This window comes from Maniola jurtina, chromosome 11, assembly GCF_905333055.1.
Source record: "Maniola jurtina chromosome 11, ilManJurt1.1, whole genome shotgun sequence".
Lineage (NCBI taxonomy): Eukaryota > Metazoa > Arthropoda > Insecta > Lepidoptera > Nymphalidae > Maniola > Maniola jurtina.
The window spans coordinates 7,073,814-7,095,417 of NC_060039.1; the positions used below are offsets into that span (position 1 = coordinate 7,073,814).

Consider the following 21,604-nt stretch of genomic DNA (forward strand, 5'->3'; position numbering starts at 1 on the left):
TTATAAGAAATTAGCTCTAGTATCGACTAATTTGTGAGTAACTCATGTCAAACTAATTATTTTTAACCCCCGACCCAAAAAGAGGGGTGTTATAATAACTAATTTGTTAAACTGACGCAATTAAAATGCCATAAGCCTACGTAGTCGTATTAGTTTACAAATTGCGAAAAACCAAATTAAATTTGAATTGCACGGACGGATCCGTCTCATACCCCATAACACAATAGTATTAAGTAGCAATGTTGCAATGCATTTAATGTTTTAATTTAAAAATGCTCACACTAAAGTACATAAAAGCGTCTTCACGTTTCTGTACTAAAATTTTCGCGTATTTTGTAAGCAAAAAGCTTAAAATAAAATGTAGCGCAGGTACCTCTACAGCGGGCACATAAAGTTTCACACTGCGGAGGCTCCATTAACTTTAATGCCCTTATAACTATATGACAGAATCTCTACAGGAAAAAGCTTTTTTAATTTCGCCACCCAACCTGTAAAGCTGTCAGATTTCATTCCCTAAAGACGTCGTTAAAAACTTTTAAAGGTATTTTTTTAACACTTTGGTACGAAAAAACGAAGTTACTATTTTCTTAATATTTCCTTCGTCTAGTAATATATTATCGAAAATGTTTTTTTCTACACATTATCTTTGGACAAAATTGATAACAAAGATATCATTGTATATAGACTGGTAACAAGTCACCATGTTTTGAACTTAGTAGGTGAAGATGCATTGGTAGATATACATTACTCCAGTATCTGTTCTACGCTCACGCATGTCACACACACAAGCATACGAATTGTCTTCAGTTTTTAAAATACAAATATAATTTGGGTAGTAAAAGACATATAATCATATAAGCATTAGTACCAGATAGTAGGCTAAATCGTACCTATGCTTATGTTACTATTTTATGTATCTAATATTTTCTGTAGTATTCAATAAGTACACAATAGCTACACCCCTCTAGGCAGTGTGTAATATTTTATTAGTATAAGGGCTTAAAAGTATGTTAATTTCTCAAACCTCTACCGAAATTATTATCTGATTTAATTTTAATATTTCAAACATAAACACTAACGGGCTAACTATTAATTTTAAATGAAAATTCATATGGTGCTATGCTATGATAACAGTTTAGATCAAAGTTTCGATTACCTATATTATCCCTCAATCTGCTACTTCATAATCAGTTATCTTCCTAACCACTTAAACCACGTGAAATGCGGCCCGTCCTCAAAGCTAATAGTTTTAATCCACAGCGACGCTTGCTCGATAAAATTGATTTAGATGCAAAGTGGAGAATCTCGGTGGACAGTTTAATCATATTACTAAAGTAGCTTTTGCCAATAGCTTCGACTGATTAAAATCCAGGTCAAGACGGGTTTTCGTGGACTTATTTGGATAAGTTGAAACAATGTTCACGGTTGCTAACTATGGGATTGATAAGAAAGCTGAGAGACACTAGGCGGTGAGCGACGATGAAGCGAACTAAATACTTGGGATTTCTTTAGTGATCAAATCATAAATTAGGAGATTCGTAGAAGAACCAAAGTAACTCACATAGTACAACGGGTTGCCAAGCTGAAGGTGCAATGGGCGGGATACATAGCTCGGATTATTATTTGCCTTTTTGACATACCTATTGATTCAATATAATTAATGATGGTATGAAAGTACCTAATGTTACTGACCTTGGAACATGATTTTAAACTTAAGCAATAAGTAAGCACTCACGAGTACGATGTAAGTTCATTGTTCGAGATTGAACGACTGATAATAAACGATTTATTTATTATTATTATTGGCATGGGCCGTGGCAAAAATAGATTACCAATACAAAATAAAAATTATTTTTATGTAGACAAAAGTCATTGAACCACGACTTGACCCCATTTGATTGAACCAGTTTATTTGGTTTCAATAAACCATAATTTTGTTAAAAGAAAACTGAGAGGCTTCTATATTTTCTTATTGGGAAAAATAAATACCAACCAATACCTAACTAAACGTCCTGAGAATCAGGAATCTAACCAAGGTTATAGTTATTACCAGCAATCCCTGTATAGTGTTCTTCATTGCCGAGGATTTGATCCTTCATTTAACAATTGTCCCTATATTCATCTGCAAACGGATGGACAGAAATATGATTATGACTACAGATTTCAAGTTATTAACATACGTCATCATTAACGTCATCTAAACCCTTCACCAGACCACTTACTGGGCCACTACTAAGCACTGGTGTCTTTTCAAATTGAGAAGGGTGTAGGTCATTAGACCATCACGCATTCCAAGTGCGGATTGGCAGACTTTGCAGTTCAAACACCTTTGAAAACATTATGGAGAAACAATCACGCAAGTTCTTTCACGACGTGTTTGTTCATCGTAAAATCAAGGGATATTATTTAGTTGCCTAAAACGCGTATATTTCCGAAATGTTAAAGTGGCGAGCCCTGGATTGAGCCCTGAACCCTTCGAATAGGAAACCGAAGCTTTAACCACTGGACTCTTACTGTTATTACTTACTAGTATCGGGGGTTAAACCCCCGACCCAAAAAGAGGGGTGTTATAAGTTTGACGTATGTATCTGTGTTTCTATGTATCTGTGTATCTGTGTATCTGTGTATCTGTCTGTGGCATCGTAGCTCCTAAACTAATGAACCGATTTTAATTTAGTTTTTTTTTTTTTTGTTTGAAAGGTGGCTTGATCGAGAGTGTTCTTAGCTATAATCCAAGAAAATCGGTTCAGCCGCTTGAAAGTTATCAGCTCTTTTCTAGTTCACTTGTCGGGGGTGTTATAAATTTTTAATGTACACTTGTTCCATAAAATTTTCTGGGTGGGACAAAAATAATGTCAGTTCATTTGACTATAAGTCCAAGTCAAAACACAACTAATGCAATAAACGAGCGCACTTGGTCCCGGACGTCAGAGGGTTGCTTATCTAGGAAATTTACTGGCTGGCTGACATAACCGTCGTCGCCTCGCAAGTGCGCCTCATTTGCCAGTCTGTTTGAAAAACCAACACCATTATGTAGTAATGTATGTACAGTGAACACACGTTTGAAATGCCTCTTTATTACGGGAATTTCAAGAGTCCGCGTTAGTTCTGTTGTCGGTTTAATTTGGACACATTTATTTATGCAAAAACTAATAAATCGGTAGGTATTTAGAATTTACATTCTGGTTTATGTGAGGCATAACGTATTTATTTTGTAATAACCAACATTCTTTTTGTGCAACGAACTAGATTGGCCCTTGTAAACAAGATTCTTTGGCATGGTACCTATAATATTTTAACATTATTTTTTGTTTGAATTTTTTTTTAATATTTCCAGAGGGAATGTAAATTATTTTGAATTTAGCTAGTAATAATCGCGTGTACGTACTCAGAGTCGCGTCGTTGTGAGCATATCACAGAATCCCGGATTGAGCCGTCCGATTAAAAACCTGTCAAATACAAACGTTTGTCATACAAAGGATTAAATGAAATCTGGTAGATCTTAAAATGTCTGACATTATAATGCCTTTGAAGATGTATGATTATATTTGTTATTGTCAGAAATAATGCAAAATTAAACAGAAACGGCAAAAGTATGCCTTTCTTAATTAATATGAATACATAAATCATAATTTTATTTTACTTCTTACTTAGGGCATTTAGGATTTGTATTTTTATTTTAGATTTCATATTTACACCATTAATCGAATCTGCTGAAGAGGCTATCTTGATGAATCGTACCTACTTGAAAATCATTGCCTGAGACCAAAGTTTATTTCGTTTGTACGAACATACTTTACGATAAAAAAATTACGAGAGTACAAATTGTGTATCAAAAAGACGATTTAAGTTGTTTTAATTAGGTTCAGTTATTAATCATTAAAACTTGACAATTTTTATTTTTTAACTCATGCTCGTAGACTATTAATTATTGTTAACGTGTCAAGAAAATGGAGAGTGGTAATATCATTAAACCAACGACCTGTATGTAGTACTGCGTACTAGACTGGTCACTCACTTTTGACAGAGTGAACTAGAGTGAGGGAACTCTCAGTTTGACCCTGAATCGATCGATATGTGAAATATTAGGCTATGGTGATGAAAAATCAAAAAATATAGGCTACTTTAGGGCTACCTACTTGCTGTTACGAAGCCTGGACGTTTTGTTAAGAGTTCTCTAACTGTCGTGAACTGTACTTTTGCTAAGAATTTGATGTCTAATGTCATACTAAGTTTTACAGCTTTGTAGAACACGACTAGTCGTTGAATTTTCGTTCTGAATAGGCGTTCCATATATTCGGTTCAAACTATACTATATCTTATTGCGTCAATACGGAAATACTAAGTCATATGCCTACTATTTAAACTGCTATAAAACTCGTGTGTCAGGCGTAACATATTTTCGTGAAATTCCAACACGACTCGAGCCTACGCAACGTAAAAAGCGACGTGGAAGTCGAAACGAACAATAACGTAGCGTACGTGAAAGCATGCACATTGAACCTGAAAATACTTTTATAAAGGAAATTCACTTCCCAAATAACATACGCCTTTTCTTTTTTAAGAAAACATACATACCTACTCTAAGGGTCATTTTCGTCACTGACATTTTCACACTACCCATAAGTAAATGCAAAAGTATGTTTGCTTATTGCTTTGTTGGTTTTTCCTTTAATCACACCGAAACAATACAACGAATTAGAATTAATGCAACTTTTTGGATGGATATAGATAAATATCTACAGAGTAACAAAGACTACTTTTATCCTGGAAAATCAAAAAGTTCCTACAGGATTTTTATATCCCCATAAATGTATAAAAATAAAAGTTTATCGATAAAGCGATTGATATGTGGCACGCATATCGTAGAGGCAAGCAGGGACTCTCCACAAATAGCATATACCTAATAACGATTATTCTTAGCCGCTCAAAAACTTAATCGATATGCAGCATTCAGAGACACTACGTAGAGGGCATGTCGAGTTCAACAATCACCAAATATCACTAGCGTTTTGCTAACGGTAATGAAAATGGTTCTCCATATCATGCGTTTTATAAGTCATTCATTAAGTCATTAGTTCATTTTCTGAATGCGTTTAATCACTAATCAAAATGACCTTTGAAAAATGAGGCTAATACATACAAATAATTTATATAAGTGTGTATGCCCGTCTTTTAACTTATCAATGTTTAGTAAGCCTTGACAAAATAATTGTGCGAAGAGGTCAGCTAAACCTTGGACACGGAAAAAAAAAACATCCTGGAAAATCAGCTTTCCCATGGTTGTTGTTGGAAGTTGCGGGCATCATCCAGTACCATATAAATGCCGACGTCTTAACACTATCACAACAATACTAGACAATATTAGAGGTATAGATAGAGTTCTATCTATCTGTACCTGTCTTAAGACGACAGGTACAGATAGAACAAACAGTATTGGAACTAACTTTTTGAAATGCGCGAATACATTTGGACAGTAATGTAACGCATCTGATTATACTTTGAGTGGAATGAATCTACCCCTTAATGACGTAAGAACATAAACAGAAAAGTAAAGGTATTATTAATACATCCAGATTTTATTTCGAGATATTTTATGAACTAACATGTTAACAGTCTCTAAGCACGAAACTTTTGTTATTTAATTGACTTTTGTCAGATATTAATGCCGCAATAAGAACGAAGTTATGTTTGAGTAAGAATTTGTTGATAGTTTGTTTTAATATAGGGTTCCAAAAAAAATTATCAAATATTAAAAATCGCGTGTTTGGGCATATTAAGATTATTTTAAACAGTCTTAATTAATTAGCTTTAGGTACATTAGAATATTTGGATTGAAGAACTTGAAATTCTGGGGGTTTCACTCCTCGCTCATTGTGCTGCACAGATAAAGTCTACATTTATCGTGAAAACAACCGATATTTCGATCATCTTCTTTACGTATAAAAAGAGAAACTGACTAACTGACATAAACAAACACAACTGGAATCGTAGGCACCCAACCCGAGCGATGCTGGGGTGGTTTAACTTGGAAGTTGGTATTATGGGTACTATAAAATCGTTTAGCAATAGGTTTATGGTAAGTTACTGGTTTTATGTCATACCAATGTTTATATTATTATGTTTATATTTGATGTCAACAATGTTTAAGGTAAAATTCTGTTCAGTGGTTAATTAATCCCGCGAGTTTACAGTGAGGTGTGGTGAGGTAGCGTATAGAGCTGCTGTGGGAGGGCGGATTACACGTGTCTTAGAATTTATACCGAGACGTACGAGTATCTTACCTAACAAAATATTTTGTAAGTAGGTAAATCCCCTTTCACACGGCATTAATACCGTACGATTTTTTGCTAGACAAATCTTACCGAATAAGGTGGTGCCTCTATATCTCTATATTGCTGTTTACACGTGGTTTGTACTTTGTACTGCAAAAAAGTGTACTTATTCAGTTTTAGGTAGCCGTGTGAACGGTCCAATAAGTGAAAGCTGGCTTAGACTGAACATCAAATACTGAAGCATCCAAAGAAGAGCCTACAGCTGCGGTTTGTCTTTTAAGGATACTAGCGCCCACGGCTTAGTCCGCGTGGACAACACACATTTCAAATCCCTGTTTACTCCCTCAGGGGCTGAATTTTCAAAAATCCTTTCTTACAGGATGTCTATTGTCTACGTCATAATAGGTAAGTATTTGCATGAAAATTTTTAGGTCAATCCGTCCAGCAGTTTGAGCTGTGCGTTGATAGACAGTTAGCCAGCTTTTTCTTTTATATATTTAGACCCTCGTTTGGGATTGATTTATTAAAAATATTTTTCCATATATTTGAATCAGGTTATTTTGAAATACATAAATCCAGTATATTTTTATCAAACGTCAAAACAAGCGAACTTAGTATGCGAGGTTCTATGAAATGCTGGCAGGTGACGTCACAATGATTTGACGTGCTTTTTTAGTTTAATTGTTAATGTAAAATGGTCATTACGCTAAACTAACAAAGAACGTGGATTTCACGTATTTCGGATGGTCCTGTATTTAATAATCACTGAGAAATAATTTATTTTTGACATAGGCAAATACCGTATTGTGTGGATGTAAAGTATTCCTTTCATGTCTTGTCTGGCTTTGAAATCGTTTGTCAATGGCGATCTGGAAAGTCAATTATTCCGTTATTAGGTAAGCGGATAATGTGCTTTATGCAACTGCCATAATGATTTATGGTATTGTCCGAGGACAGCTTCGTTATGCTTTGAATATTTGAGTACCCAGAGCCGGAGCTCCGGACGTCCGTCACTGAAATTTAAAAATTTACTAGCTTTTGTCCACAATTGTCAGTATTCCGGGTCAAGTAGACCAATTGAGAGACAAATTGTATATGCCTTTAAATTTCAAGTCCAATTATTACCTATGTTAGGTAGGTAGACTAGCTTATGCCCGCAACTTCGTCCGCGTGGACTACACAAATTTAAAACCCCTATTCTATCCCCAAGGGTTGAAATTTCAAAAATCCTTTCTTAGCCGTTGTCTATGTCAAATACTTAGCTATCAGCATGCCTTTCAGCCCGATCCATCCAGTAGTTTGAGATGTACATTGATAGATCAGTCAGTCAGATTTTTCTTTTATATACTTACTTATATTTAAATAATCCTGATTCAAATTTATTACTTATTTATTGTTATTAGATATTTTGACCTCTTGATCAAAACCACTTTTGGTATCTTTCAGTCAAAAGCACTAGGTATTAGCTATTTCTTCATTTAAAACAAAGTATACTTTCGACCAACCTCTAATCAAAAGTACATTTGTACATCTTTTTATTTCAAAGCACTTTGAACCGGTTCAGAGTTCTAACTGTAACAAATACAACATAAACGTAATATATACTTATTTCTCTGTAAATAGTATATACTGTGTAGAATAAAGCTTAATACGTCTGCTTTGTAAATAAAGCTACACCGAGAGGTACCTATTTGCCGTGACAGCCAACGTCAATAGACTGTTCGCTTTGAACCAATTCAGAGATCAAACAAAGGTAATCCTACGAACTGTGACGATATATAGACTCCGAGGATATTGGGGGTTATTGTGACCCACAGTTTCAACCTACGTATCTAATATTACTTGCTTGTATACCAAGTTGATAGCCTTGTGAATTCGTTAGGTCCATGTTAGGTCGGAGGTCCGATCCCTGGCCAACCTCCGACCTCTAAATTTTCGGTGTTATAATATGCGCTTTAAAATAATATGACTTGCTTTAACGGCGAAGGAAAACATCGTAAAGAAACCTGCAGGCTTGAGTGTTCTCCATATTGTTTTTAAAGGTGTGTGAAGTCCGCCAATCCACACTTGACAATGACCAGTCATTTCTCATTCTGAGTCCCGTGCTTAGTAGTGAGCCGGGATAGATTGATGATGATGATAATGACTAAATATTACTTTCTATTCATTTCATAGGATAACTAAGAGAAATATAACCGAGTTCAACAATAAGAAAAGCTGGCGGCTGGCAGAATGGATACAGAGAAAACAAAGATAAAGTGTAATGATGATGATGCCTGATTTGATATAGGCGCCTACTTCGAAAAGACGGACAGCGCTGTAATTATTATTATTGGCTTTTTACCCGACTGTGGCGAAGCTAAAAAGAAGGGTTATGATTTTATTTGAAGTAAGTGTGGGCATTATCGCCGCTCACTGTTTTGAACAGCATTGTTCACCGGAAGAAGTGTCTTCGAAAGATTGCTTCAATCGTCCACGTTTAATTTATAGTTGATTTTATAAACCTACAGTGAATTAAACTTTGACTTTGTATGTGGGGCCTACCTACTATAAATGTCGGTAGACTCTATAAATACAGGAAGATAGATATACCGAGTGTTTGCCGTAACAGTCAACGTCAATAGATTGTTAGCTTTGTACCAACTCTGAGCCCAATCAAAGAAATCCCTGAACGTACAAAATTCTTGGGGGATATTGAGCCGATTTAAGGAGTGGTTTACACTGAAATGACTGATGGTAATAAACTTTATTGCATTCATATCTTTGTATTACTTTTTAATGCAAAATGTCCAAAAATCATAAAATTATTTCTTTCAAAAACCTTGATCTGAAAATCATTTCTACCCTTCTAGTAGGTACTACTTATTGCAAAAAATCAGTTTCCAGTATCTTATGTTACCTACAGTAATTATTTAAATGAGTAGGCCGTATCAGCTATCGGATTCATTTCAAGTAGAATTACCTGATTTATTAAGCCTATTACCATGAATTGAGGTCAAGAGGAGGATCGCACTCGGCAAATCCTCAGAGAATAGATGCATAGGTACATACGGAACATAGCTGAGGGATCTTAAGTTTATGACGTTCCATAATTAACAAATTCCATTCAAAGCTGCCATTACAATAACAACAGTTTTTTTTTGTGACGAGGTGTATCACGATCACTACGATGATACCATGAGTTGAGAGACAAGGCTTTTTTGGCGTGTGGCCAAAATCGGAACTAAAGCCCTCACCTTGAGAAGTGCACTTGTTGATAGTTCGCTCTGTTGGCATAAAGCTACAAAAGCGCCCTCCGTCAAGTGCCAAAAGAGCCTTGTCGGATTGTATGATCGCAGCCCTTTAGCTTTTTAGTTCCTTACCGAAGCAGTATGCACATGGCGGAACAGACCAGACCTGAGCAAGAAAAATTGTGAATTCCCAAGATGTTCCCGAACCCAAGACTTCCAAATCAACGAATCCATAGCACATCAGAGATTTCGTAGTGGGTCGATTTACATTGGCAGCGAATCGAAACGATTTTTTGAAATTTTACGGAGCATTTTGACTTCGATCTCCTCAATGTGTAAATCACCAATAATAATTCGTGAGGATTCCTGCATTATTATTTCGGGCAAGGTGTTTTACTTGGTGAAGACAGAAGTCACTACGCTCAACTTATTATTTTTTAATTTTCAAGAAATTCCATTGGATTGCCTAACAAGTGTAAATAATCTCAAAAGATTGTCGTTCATATATAAAATCTGATAATGTGAAGTTTGAAAAGCCTACTACCACAGACGGCCTACCTCGTATTCAATCGACAATAAAAAACTTATTTACATAGCGGAGTTGGCCGGGATCGATAGCATAAATCACTATGACAATCACATAAAGCATATTAACGGATTATCTCATGATGGAGTAATTGACTTTCCGGATCGTGGCTTTGACGAGGGCTTGCATATGACTATGTTTAATGTAATTGCAAAACTGAGCTGTGCGCAGATAGGAATAAAGTTCACATTCGACACCAGTATGAACTGAAGGTATTAATGTTCAAGTATACAATCATACCATGGGTAAACATACATAATTGAAATACACCATGATCTAACAACGCTACCGTTCGAAATATACCGTTCAAAATATTAAAACACCTACTGCTGTGAAATATGTAGATAATTGCGACAATTTGAATCAAATCAAAATGCAAAACCTTTATTTTACATTTAAGTAATTAGGAATACAATAACCACTAAGACAGTAGACAATATAGGAGTATATATTTTTTTTAAATAAGTAAAGAAATGAATAAAAACCTTTATTTTTAGTCATCTTGTTAACGCGGCAGTCTCCGTTTTCGTCGATACTAAAGTTTACTAAAATGGAAATAAGTTAGGAATGCATGGATCGAAAAATTTGAAATTAATATATAATATTTTTCATTATATCCCCTTGGATTTGGTCCGATAAAAACATGATTGGACAAACTTTCCTCGATAGAAAAAAAATCAGAAGTTTGGTCTAAAACCTTAGACTTTTGGGTTTTTCTCTTTAATGACAAAGCTCTTAAAGACGTAACTTTCACCATAGGTGTAAAACAATCAAATAAATAATTCGGTCCGATCATTTCACAGTTAGTGCTATATTTCAAATTATATTCTAAATTATTTGATTTCACGCTTTCCTCGTATTCTCTTCAAATCGCGTACAGAGCGAGTACAAAGAATTTTCGACCCTATTGTTGAGTGTTATGGGCCGTAATTACGTTATCTTGTCAGTCATACCCGTCGCCTCAGCGCGGTAAGACCTGTATTGGGTTTCATAAGCATTTTGTCTGGTGGAATGTCGTAAGAATGTCATAGAGTAGTAAATTAAGTACTAGGTTATAAAGTATATTTATTTAGGATTTTTCTAGATTTTAAGATAAGTTGATATTGTGCATTTATTATATTAAAAAATAATTTAAGTTTTAAAAGATTTTAGTAAATATTAGATTGCAGTGTAGTGAAACTAATATTGTCATTATGGACCAGGACTTATAATTTGAAAATAAAAATAAATAGACCAGGTGTGGTGGCGCTCTTTAGGGAAGGCCTATGCCTAACAGTGCACATCCACAGGCTGATAATGATGATGATGATGATGATCATGATGATTATGAAAATGACATCCGCTTTCAAGTCCGAGATGTTTCCAAGGTTATCCAAAGGCTAATAATTATTATTTTCTTCACATCCTATGCAATGACATCATTAATTAGGGTTCCGTATCTCAAAAGGAAAAAGGAACCCTTATAGGATCACTTTGTGGTCTGTCTATCTGTCTATCTCTCTATATGTCTGTCTATCTGTGGAGACCACGTATAAGCAAGTGTAATGTGGGATACCCTCCAGCACGTTGGACTGATGATATAAAGTGGCTGGCGGGAAGTGGCTGCATGAAGAAGGCTGAGGACCGGGTGTGGTGGCGCTCTTTAGGGAAGGCCTATGTCCAATAGTAGACATCCACAGGCAGATAATGATGATGATGATGATGGTCAAGATGATTATGAAAATAACATCCAATTTCAAGTCTCAAATGTTTCCAAGATTATCCAAGGTGTTATAATTAATATTTTCTTTACTTGCTATGCAATGATATCATTCATTAGGGTTCCGTAGGAAAAAAGAGAACCCTTATAGGATCACTTTGTTGTTTATATGTCTGTCTGTATGTCCGAATGTCAAGAAAACCTATAGGGTACTTCCTGTTGACCTAAAATCATGAAATTTGGCAAAAACCATGAATTTATGGTTTCATCACAAAAAAAATGTGTTTCAGTTTTCAAAGTAATATAACTATATCAAGTGGGGAATTATATAAAAGGGCTTTACCTGTATATTCTAAAAAAACAGTTTAAGCATAATAGTTTTTGATTTATCGTGCAAAATGTCGGAAAAAATACCCTAGTACAGAACCCTTGGTGCGCGAGTCTGACTCGTAGGTACTTGGCCGGTTTGATATGTATATACGTCACTAAGTATTATAAGTCAATAATAAGTTTGACCAAAAATTGTGGTGTCGTAAATGTTTTATAGATACAAAAATAAGTATGTATCTTATTCAATATCCTTCAACTTTATTATCTCAGCCAAAAGTTGAACATGTGCAAAGCAAAATTTCATACCTACTTTTTGTCATAAAGCTAGTCCAATTTACAAGAAATAAAAGATCATATTGTGTTTGCCTTTGTCAATACAAAGGATCTTAATGGCTTTTGTGTTTTCACTCACTTAGACTAACACTGAAATATCGGTGTTAAAATATTTGTTGTAAAACTTACCTTATGCAGTTACTTTTAAAGTGTACATCAAATTGTTATTAAGATGAGAGTTACTTCGTTTTGGAATGTCAAATTAGTGTATCTATTTTTCTGACTGATTTTATTGTTTTGAATCGAAATGTAAGAAAATTAATAAAATCTAACTACTGAAATCGTTTGTTCATAGCTTTCATTAGTCCGTGAGAAGTTTTGTTGTACAATAATTTAGTCATTTCATGATCCAATGTCTCAAAATCCTGTCTTAGTACGGGTCTACGTTATAGAGAGAATCTATTGCACCTTTTCAAACTTCAAAATCACCACCAGGCTCAGACTCTGCATTGTATTAGTAAGTCGCAGTACTATTTTTGACCGAACGAAGTAAGGTCTTCAAGCCTACCTACGGGGTAGGCTTGAAGAGGGTAGCGCAAAGCTTCTGAATTAGAGAACATAATTACTACAAATTTAATTTTTTTAAATGTAAATCAATGGCCCGAATCTAAAAATAACAAAAGAGCTATAAAATATTATAATCTTATTGTTGACTCTGTCCAGTAGTTGACTTCTCGAGCGCATATTATGCTTTGTAAGGTAACCATATTGAATAAACGAAAACGAGGATTATAAACAAAACAGCTTTTTATACAAACGAAATATTTTATAATGTTATCCTGTTATGGCTGCAGGTGCATATAATACCTTTCAGGTGTTTTTGCACCCCTAACGCTTGTAAAATATTTTTTTACTGTGAATGTTTTGATAATATAGAACAATAGGATTTTACGACCCCGGTCATTAGCGAAATGTAATAAATAGTAACTTCATTACTTCCAGGACTTGATTTGTACATGATGATTGTGGAAAGTGTTATTGAGATATAAAAATAAGATATAGAATTAAATTTACCTATAAGATGTAAGTAAATATGAATGATGGTATTATTATTATCAATTAGTAACAATTTAAGAAATTTGGACTTGTCCGTACTATATATAATCTTTCATCCTTATGAAGTATCTTTTTCAAGGCCAAGTTTAATGGTCACCACATTAATGGTCAAATCTGGCAGATAGGTTTATATTGAGAACGTTAACATGAAATAGACCTAAGCAGCCTTGTTTTATATCTCAAGTTAATCCATTCACGTATAGCCATCCAGACAGAACCAAAAATTAAAATCGGTGTTATTGAATTTGGGACCTTAAATTAAGGTAATTTAGGTTCATTTTAATCTGATGTTACTGTGTTTAGACGATCTAATTCTACGAAATTTGATAAAATGTTTCACTGAGGTTTTAGCAGGTAGGTAATTATGCTCTGAGTCTCGTTATGTATTGTACGAATTTTTACAACGTTGATAGAATGGTATTGGACCTAAACAGCCTTGTTTTAAAGTTCAATTTCGTCCATACATCTACAGCCAGTGGTGTGAACGGAAACATTGAAACCGGTGAACCGGTTGAACGGCAAAATTGAAATCAGTGAATACTGAATACTGAATATTTGACCTTAAATCAAGGGCCTTTAGGTCCATTTTAATCTTGACGTTATTATGTTTTGAAGGTCGAATTTTGTAAGACTTAAAATCTCATACTACGCGCATAAGTTGTAAAAGGATAACTAGAGGATGCCCGCGACTTCATCCGCGTGTATTTAGGTTTTTAAAGATCCCGTGCGAACTGTTTGATTTTCTGAGATAAAAAGATGCCTGTCAATTAGAGGAATGCAAGCTACCTCAGTTTTCACACAAATCGATTTAGCGCATGGGTTTTTAGGAATCCCATGGGAACTCTTTGATTTTCTGGGATAAAAAGTAGCCTATGTCCGTCCACGGGATATAAGCTAATCCTGTACCAAATTTCATCAGAATCGGTTTATTCGGCCGTGAAAAGGTAGCAGACAGACAGACAGACACGCGTTCGCATTTATAATATTAGTATGGATTAGTATGGAAGTATGGATTTCGGTGCTAAGTAATTTAGGTATAACCGAACCAGAAAGTAAAATCGGTGATATTGAATTTGTGACCTTAAATCAAGGACATTTAAGTCCATTTTAATCTGAAGTAAACCCCTATACACACATACGTAAAACACGCAGGTTGTAAAAGATACCTGATATCATGATTGTAAAGAGATGAATCTAAACTAAAAACAATAGGCATTAGCTATTTCTTGTTAGGTAAGTGTACAAAACAATAAAAGTATTTAAACTATTGATTGTAAATAATATTCAAATCATTTTAATCAGTAACTAGGGAACACTGTTCACTGTTTAGTGAACTTGGCACTATTTAGTGCCAATTGGCATCAGTGTGGATTAAAAAAGTATATAAAACAACATTTTACTTGTAAAAATAATTTTACGTACATGCAATCTTAACACGTGTGAACATGAACTTAGCGAAGTCGAATGCAGTCGATTCTGATGTTATATGTAAATACTGCAGTAAAGTACGTAGATTAAAATGCAGAAGCGATGCGATACTGATAAATCTACACTGTGGCGATTCGCAACCGGTTCAGGGGCGTCTAAGAGTGATGCCGATACAATGTGTATCGCCATCTCTAGATTTGAAATTATGGCTGGTATACCTAGGGCCCTTAAATACATAGGCAGTGTTTGATCTCGAACAGTTAGCGTGCTTATCGGCGTAAGTATATAGGTACAACATAAAAATGTTTCAAGTTCAAAAACTGGCTACCCCAGCTAGATTTTTAGATCTGTGTTAAGGATAACCAGCCCTCTCCTTCGGTTATCCAAAAAATTAAAAATGTAAGTGCACAGGCACAAAGGCAAGATAGATTATAAGGTATACCTACATATTATCAAGTAACTCTTAATGTATTTATTCCTAGAGATGTGTTCCCAGCAAAAATACTCAATGGATGTGTTCTAAACCAAATAATTAATCCTTTTTATTTCACGAAAGGTCCTTATCATCGTAAATTAAACGATAGAGTAAGAATTTGTAATGCATGAACGTGACCCAATAAAGCTTAAACTTTCGTGTAAAAAGCTCATAAAATTATCACGTAGTTACCTGAAACATGTTACCTAGTATTATTTAAATTTATACCAACTACAGGCAAAACATTTAAAAATGAAATAGCACATTTTAGTGGCAATTAGATAATGACTGGATAACATTTTATAATTTTTATGATAGTGTTTTTACCTACACAAACCTTCGAACCAAAATTCGAACCTGCGTCTTCTGGGTTCTTACTCGACGCCCTGACCGCTCTAGGCCTCGGTGACTGGATTAGGTAGATAGGTAATAATTATTTTAGTCTAAATATGTTAAAAGGAGAGATGACTAACTGACTGATTTATCAACGCACAGATCAAACTACTGGACGGATCGGGCTGTCTATGGCTGGCTATATTATGACTTAGAGATCCACAAATAAATTTTTGAGAATGCAAACCCTTAAGGGGGTAAAATAGGGGTCTGAAATATGTGTAGTCCTCGCCGACGAAATCACGGATATAATCTAGTTAGTATTAAGATAGTGCTTTACATTATTCAACTAGGAGGCAGACTACCTGATATTAATTTATTACTGCTTCCGTAAATTATTCTATTGACAAAATTGGTACGTAGGTACTCAACACTCAGACATGCTTGCCGAGAATTTATCTTCAAAGGAACTACCAATGCGTTGCCGGCTTTTAGGGAATCTGCATATCCGTCACTTGAATAACTCCATATCGTAGTTTTGAGAGAACACGGCAGATGAAAGCCAAGCTCTACAATTTACATGTGTGACGTAGAATCATTGATATATAGAATAGTAGACAATTATTTAGGATCCCCAACCTCACTTCATATACCGGGCGGTATACTCGACTTCTAACGCGAGCTTGGATGGCTGGAATGAAGACTTCGGTGGATATTGACAACGCACGCACTACAGAAGGAAACGTTTAAGTGCGGAAACCAGCTCAGTGAGAAGAAAGAAAGAAAGAGGGCAATCATATCGCTGCGTAGACATTATCTCAAACTGAGATCATCTCTACGCAGCAGTCAAAATTTTTTCCATAAAAATTTAAACAATAGGTACCTTTTCCTTAACCTCCCTTTTAAAACCCTTTCTTATTAAATTGCTATAGGTATTATAAAAGAGCAATATTACGCAAAATCTCTCAACCTTTTCTGAAATTTCGAGTAGCAAATACGAAAAATGGCATCTTAAGCCGCCCGGAAGTGCCATCGCGTGCCCAAGACAGCCAATAATTGTGATACCCCACTACGTGGCTGACTGGGCACACGAAAAAAAAGATTCCGACGAATTGAGAACCTCTTCCTTTTTTGAAGTCGGTTAAGAAATAAATGTATCGTTACTTGCACGCAATGCATAAAATTAGAAAGCATAAAAACACATAAACAATTCACGTAAACCGATATACATATTCCAATTGATCACTTAAAATCAATTTGCCCAGCAAAATCGGATGTTGCGGTTAGGCCCGTCTCGTTCTCGATTTAGAACAATCAGCTGGTTAAATCGGTATACCTTTACTTGCAAAAAGTTTTACGCTACGTAAATAAAAGCTGCTTTTTGCGGATGTCGGTAGCATAGATTGAGGAGGCGACCTAAACGCCCTAGCCATTATTGGATGTTGGTAGTGAGTTTCGGATTATATCTACAAATATAAGAATTAAACTTGGCTGAATCCCATAATAATACACATCATGTGACGTTGGTAGGCATTATTATATACCTAATCTATTAAAAAATTAATGGTAGAGCTATAATATCGACCTTTAAGGGAAAACATACTAGAACTAAAGCCAGACTACCTAAGTACTTGCCGTATGCCAAATTTGAGCCCTATGACACTCGGAAACCTTTGACAGAATAAACTACCCATGACGAAACCAACAATATTTCTCATTTACTAAAACGTAATGAATACCTACTTACTTACTTTATAAGTTTTAGAAAAATAATTTTGCATTCTTATATGACTGAAAGAGCAAAATATAATATAACAATACTCCAGAAACAAATAATTATTACTAAAGCAAGAAATAACCATTAGGAAACTTTGGCTTTTACTAAGAAATCAGTGAATTTGTTATTATTCTCGAAATAAGACCGTTCGCGCCGGCACGTAATAAAAGTAAATGGGGGAGCTATGTTAATCCCGCTGGAAATGGCCTTTAATGGAAACAAATATCAATAAAAACGCAACATCTTCTATACCTACGGGAAAGTGTTTAAGGAAAAACATAGAAGTATTTTATTCGGAATAAACTAAACTAAAAAGTAAACTTTGGGGGCACTCGGCCATAGTCCATAACATCTCGACTACGAGCAAGTCTATGGTGAGTTTTAAATCAGATGTCGCCGATAACCTATCTGCTATTATAACAACACTTATTCTTAGCATATAATATCAAGTGTTTTAATATACATTTTCCGAAAACAACGTTTAACGTCTGCCGACAATGATGGTCCCTATAGAATTACTTGCCACATTATTTTAATAGAAGATACTTTTAATTAAGGATACAAAAGTCACCACCATATTAAGTTTAAATAAGCCCTTACTAAAAAAAATTACACACTTCTTAAATGTGGCTTATACTCGTCAAATGTACGGCAGAATAAAAGCCATCTATCTACCTATTTAAAGCAAAATATAAGTTATCTATATCTATACTAATAAATAAAATTGAAGTGTCGTGTCTGTTTGAACGGGCTAATCTTCGGAATGGCTAAACCTATTTTGACAGGACTTTCACAGACAAGTAGAGGATTAACCAAGGAGTAACATAGGCTACTTTTTTAACCAACTTTGAAAAATGGAATTGTGTTTTTCTACCTTTTATGTACACTGATATCTCCGAGATATCTGAGCGTTTTTTTTTAATCGTTAAGGAAACTTTGCGACATTGTTCCATAAAAATTCCAACTCCTCAATCCTGATGCTGCAGGGGATCAGACCAATCCACGCGGGCGAAGCTGCTGGCATCGTCTAGTTATTAGTAAGGGTCCAAGTCCATAAAAGGAAATCTTAGATACGGTATTTACCAAAGTTGTCTTAACCTTGTTACAAATTGGAATCGCATTTGGCATTGGTTGGTGCAGGGAATGTTATCGGCATCTGCCAAAACGTAGCATCGAATGTTTGTTCACAAAGTTGCAAATGGGTATTATGTAGAATTTCTTTAACTTAAAAGTAAGAAGGCATTAAATTGGTATTAAGGCTAAGAGCTTTTTTATGAGTATTAACTACTGTGATAAAACCACAACAAAAAGACAATGGTACATTTTCTGATTTGTGTGTAGGTACTACCATTTGTATTGTTAACAATCTTTTTTTAATTCAAAAATCCTCGAATTTTTGTCAGAGCTCTTTTTCTAGGGAGGAAAAGGAAAACCTAAAAAGGAAAAACGAAACCCTTATAGAATCACTTTGTTGTCTGTCTGTCTGTCTGTCCGTCCGTCGTGTCTGTCAAGCACTTCCCGTTGACCTAGAATCATGAAATTTGGCAGGTAGGTAGAGCTCTTATAGCAATAGTAAAGGAGTAAATCCGAAAACCGTAAATTTTTAGTTACAAGAATAAACTAAAAATTTAAACACATTTTTGTTTTAAATGTGTTTAAATTTTCATAGTAAGATAACTATACCAATTGGGGTATCATATTTAAGGACTTTACCTTTTACCTTACATTCTAAAACAGATTTTTATTTATTTTTACGCATAATTGTTTTTGATTTATCGTGCAAAATGTCGAAAAATATACCCGAGTACGGAACCCTCGGTGCGCGAGTCTGACTCGCACTTGACCCGTTTTTTTTAATTTAGAGACTAGTGTTTGGCTGTAGATCGGACTGGCAAGTAATGATGCAGCCTAGAGTGGAGCACGCTTGCCTAAAAGATACCTATTCACTATTGACTTGAAGACTTTTCTAGTGTCAGTGTGATGTGCGAACATTATAAAGATTGGAGCTATTCCACGTTCTCTGTTCCATGTCTGAGCAATTCTGTCTGAAATACGAGGTCATTGTTGGTGGCCTGGAGACAGAGGGGCAGGGAGGAGCTTGGGCGGGCCGGTACAACGTCTGGAGGAGAGAGGGGAACAGAAAACCTATTAGCGTAAGCGCGAATGAAATAGGACGCTCGTGTCGAGTACTGTTTAAGTAATTGTGTTCCATCTATTCTTTTCTGTTTCAAACTTCACTGATTACTGATAAACTTCAACACTGTTGACCTATGTTACCTAGTTGTTTCTAACCCAACAAAACAAAAAGAGGGGTGTTATAAGTTTTACGTGTGTATCTGTGTATCTGTCTGTGGCATTGTAGCTTCTAAACTAATGAACCAATTTTAGTTCTTAGTTTTTTTTGTTTGAAAGGTGGCTTGATCGAGTGTGTTCTTAGCTATAATCCAAAAAAAACGGTTCAGCTGTTTGAAAGTTATCAGCTCTTACTGTAGTAAGTTCTAGTTACTGTAACCTTTACTCGTCGGGGGTGTTATAAATTTTTTATTTACACTTGTTCGTTTTGTTTACAAAGTTTTTAAACTTTTTACAAGATAACTCCTAAACCTGTTTTTGCTCTGGACAAATTATAGGTATATTTACTAGCTGATGCCCGTTACTTCCTCTGCGTGGAATCCAGTGGAAATTCTTTGATTTTCCGGGTTAAAAGTAGCCTATATCATTTTATAAGTCTTTAACTATGTATAGAAAGCCAAGAATCAGCTCGATCTGTCGCTCCGATGCGGTGTGATTAAAGGGCAGACTACCTGCCAAACAAACTTACTGTAGCATTTATAACGTGGTGAGAGATTATGACCCCAGAATCATACCACAGAATAACTATTAATAGATACCTACAATGTCAGCTGTTTGTCCTTGTAACAAGAATGTAGCGCAGATAGTCGGCTAAAATAGAACTCACTATACCTCATTAGCTCTTGATACTTGAATAAAGTTGGTCAAGTGCGTAGGATTCCGTAAGGTTCCGTATCCATGCTAATTGCTAAAAATTTTGGCAGCCATTATTTCCGGTTACTTTATTCTAAAACCGTCTAAGAAACTGAATAAAAATACATACCTATTTAACGGAATATTACTCGAGGAGGTAGGTAAACCAATTTTTTTTTGAAGCGTCGTTGCTTGTTTACTTAACTTTAATTCAAAATAATTAAAACATTCAAAGCTAATTTAAATAGGTGTTTAGTGATCGTGGTTTTTTTTTATCCGCATGCTTTAATATTATTATCCATACATATACCTACCTACACATAATTTAGCTTCCTACCTGTATAATAGGGCTACATTACTGATTTCCAGAGAGCGCTTTTGTAAGCCTTCTTCAGTAATTAAATCCTTTGACTCATTATAAACATTTTGTTTGTTACGAGAAATATTAGGTATATTTCCTTTGTAACCCTTACAAAAATAAAATCTTTTTGTTGTGTATAGCTTTTACAAAAAGACATGGCTATTATCTATACTAATATTATAAAGAGGTAAGTTTGTTTGTAGTAAGTAATCTCTGGAACTACTGAACTGATTTTGAAAATTCTGTACCAGTAGAAAGCTTCATAAGTCCTGAGCGACATAGGCTATATTTTATTTCCAAAAAATTAAGTATCCCTAGAAAATTGTAATAAGCTACCCTTACGAAGCTGGGGCGGGTAGCTAGTTGTCTATATTTATAAAAATGCTAACCTTTCTTCATTTGTTGCCCCAAAAGGGAATTCTTTTCCGGAATAAAAAGTATCTTATGTGTTAAGTCAGGGTAGCTATCTCCATTCCACAGCCAAATCGGTTCACTCATTCTGGCGTGATTGAGGTTTTTTAAAGATCCAGTTAATCTTTCTCGAAATTCTTTGTACCCAGTCTATGTTCAAGGAAGAATCTGTATGTATTGCATACGTTGGTAGGTATATATGTCTGCCTTCTACTTATTTATAGGTAGTCCATCTTTAGTGTAGGGAGCACGAGAGATGAAACAAAAGAGTTCAAGCTTTGCTCTCAATGAGGACATCGGTAGCGGCGCGGTGTGACGTCTATTG

The 21,604-nt window shown here is 35.1% G+C and overlaps 1 protein-coding gene and 1 long non-coding RNA gene across 3 annotated transcripts in view; both read right to left on the reverse strand.

Moving 5' to 3' along the window:
- Window positions 1-21,604, reverse strand: part of LOC123869363 (protein O-mannosyl-transferase TMTC2-like) — a 127,566-nt gene that overhangs the window by 59,140 nt on the left and 46,822 nt on the right. The gene's annotated exons all lie outside the window — the stretch shown is intronic.
- Window positions 1,937-14,345, reverse strand: LOC123869366. The gene is made up of 3 exons (XR_006796874.1): window positions 13,936-14,345; window positions 2,504-2,509; window positions 1,937-1,948 (listed from the first exon to the last, which is right to left on the reverse strand). It is a non-coding gene; the product is annotated as an uncharacterized LOC123869366 (long non-coding RNA).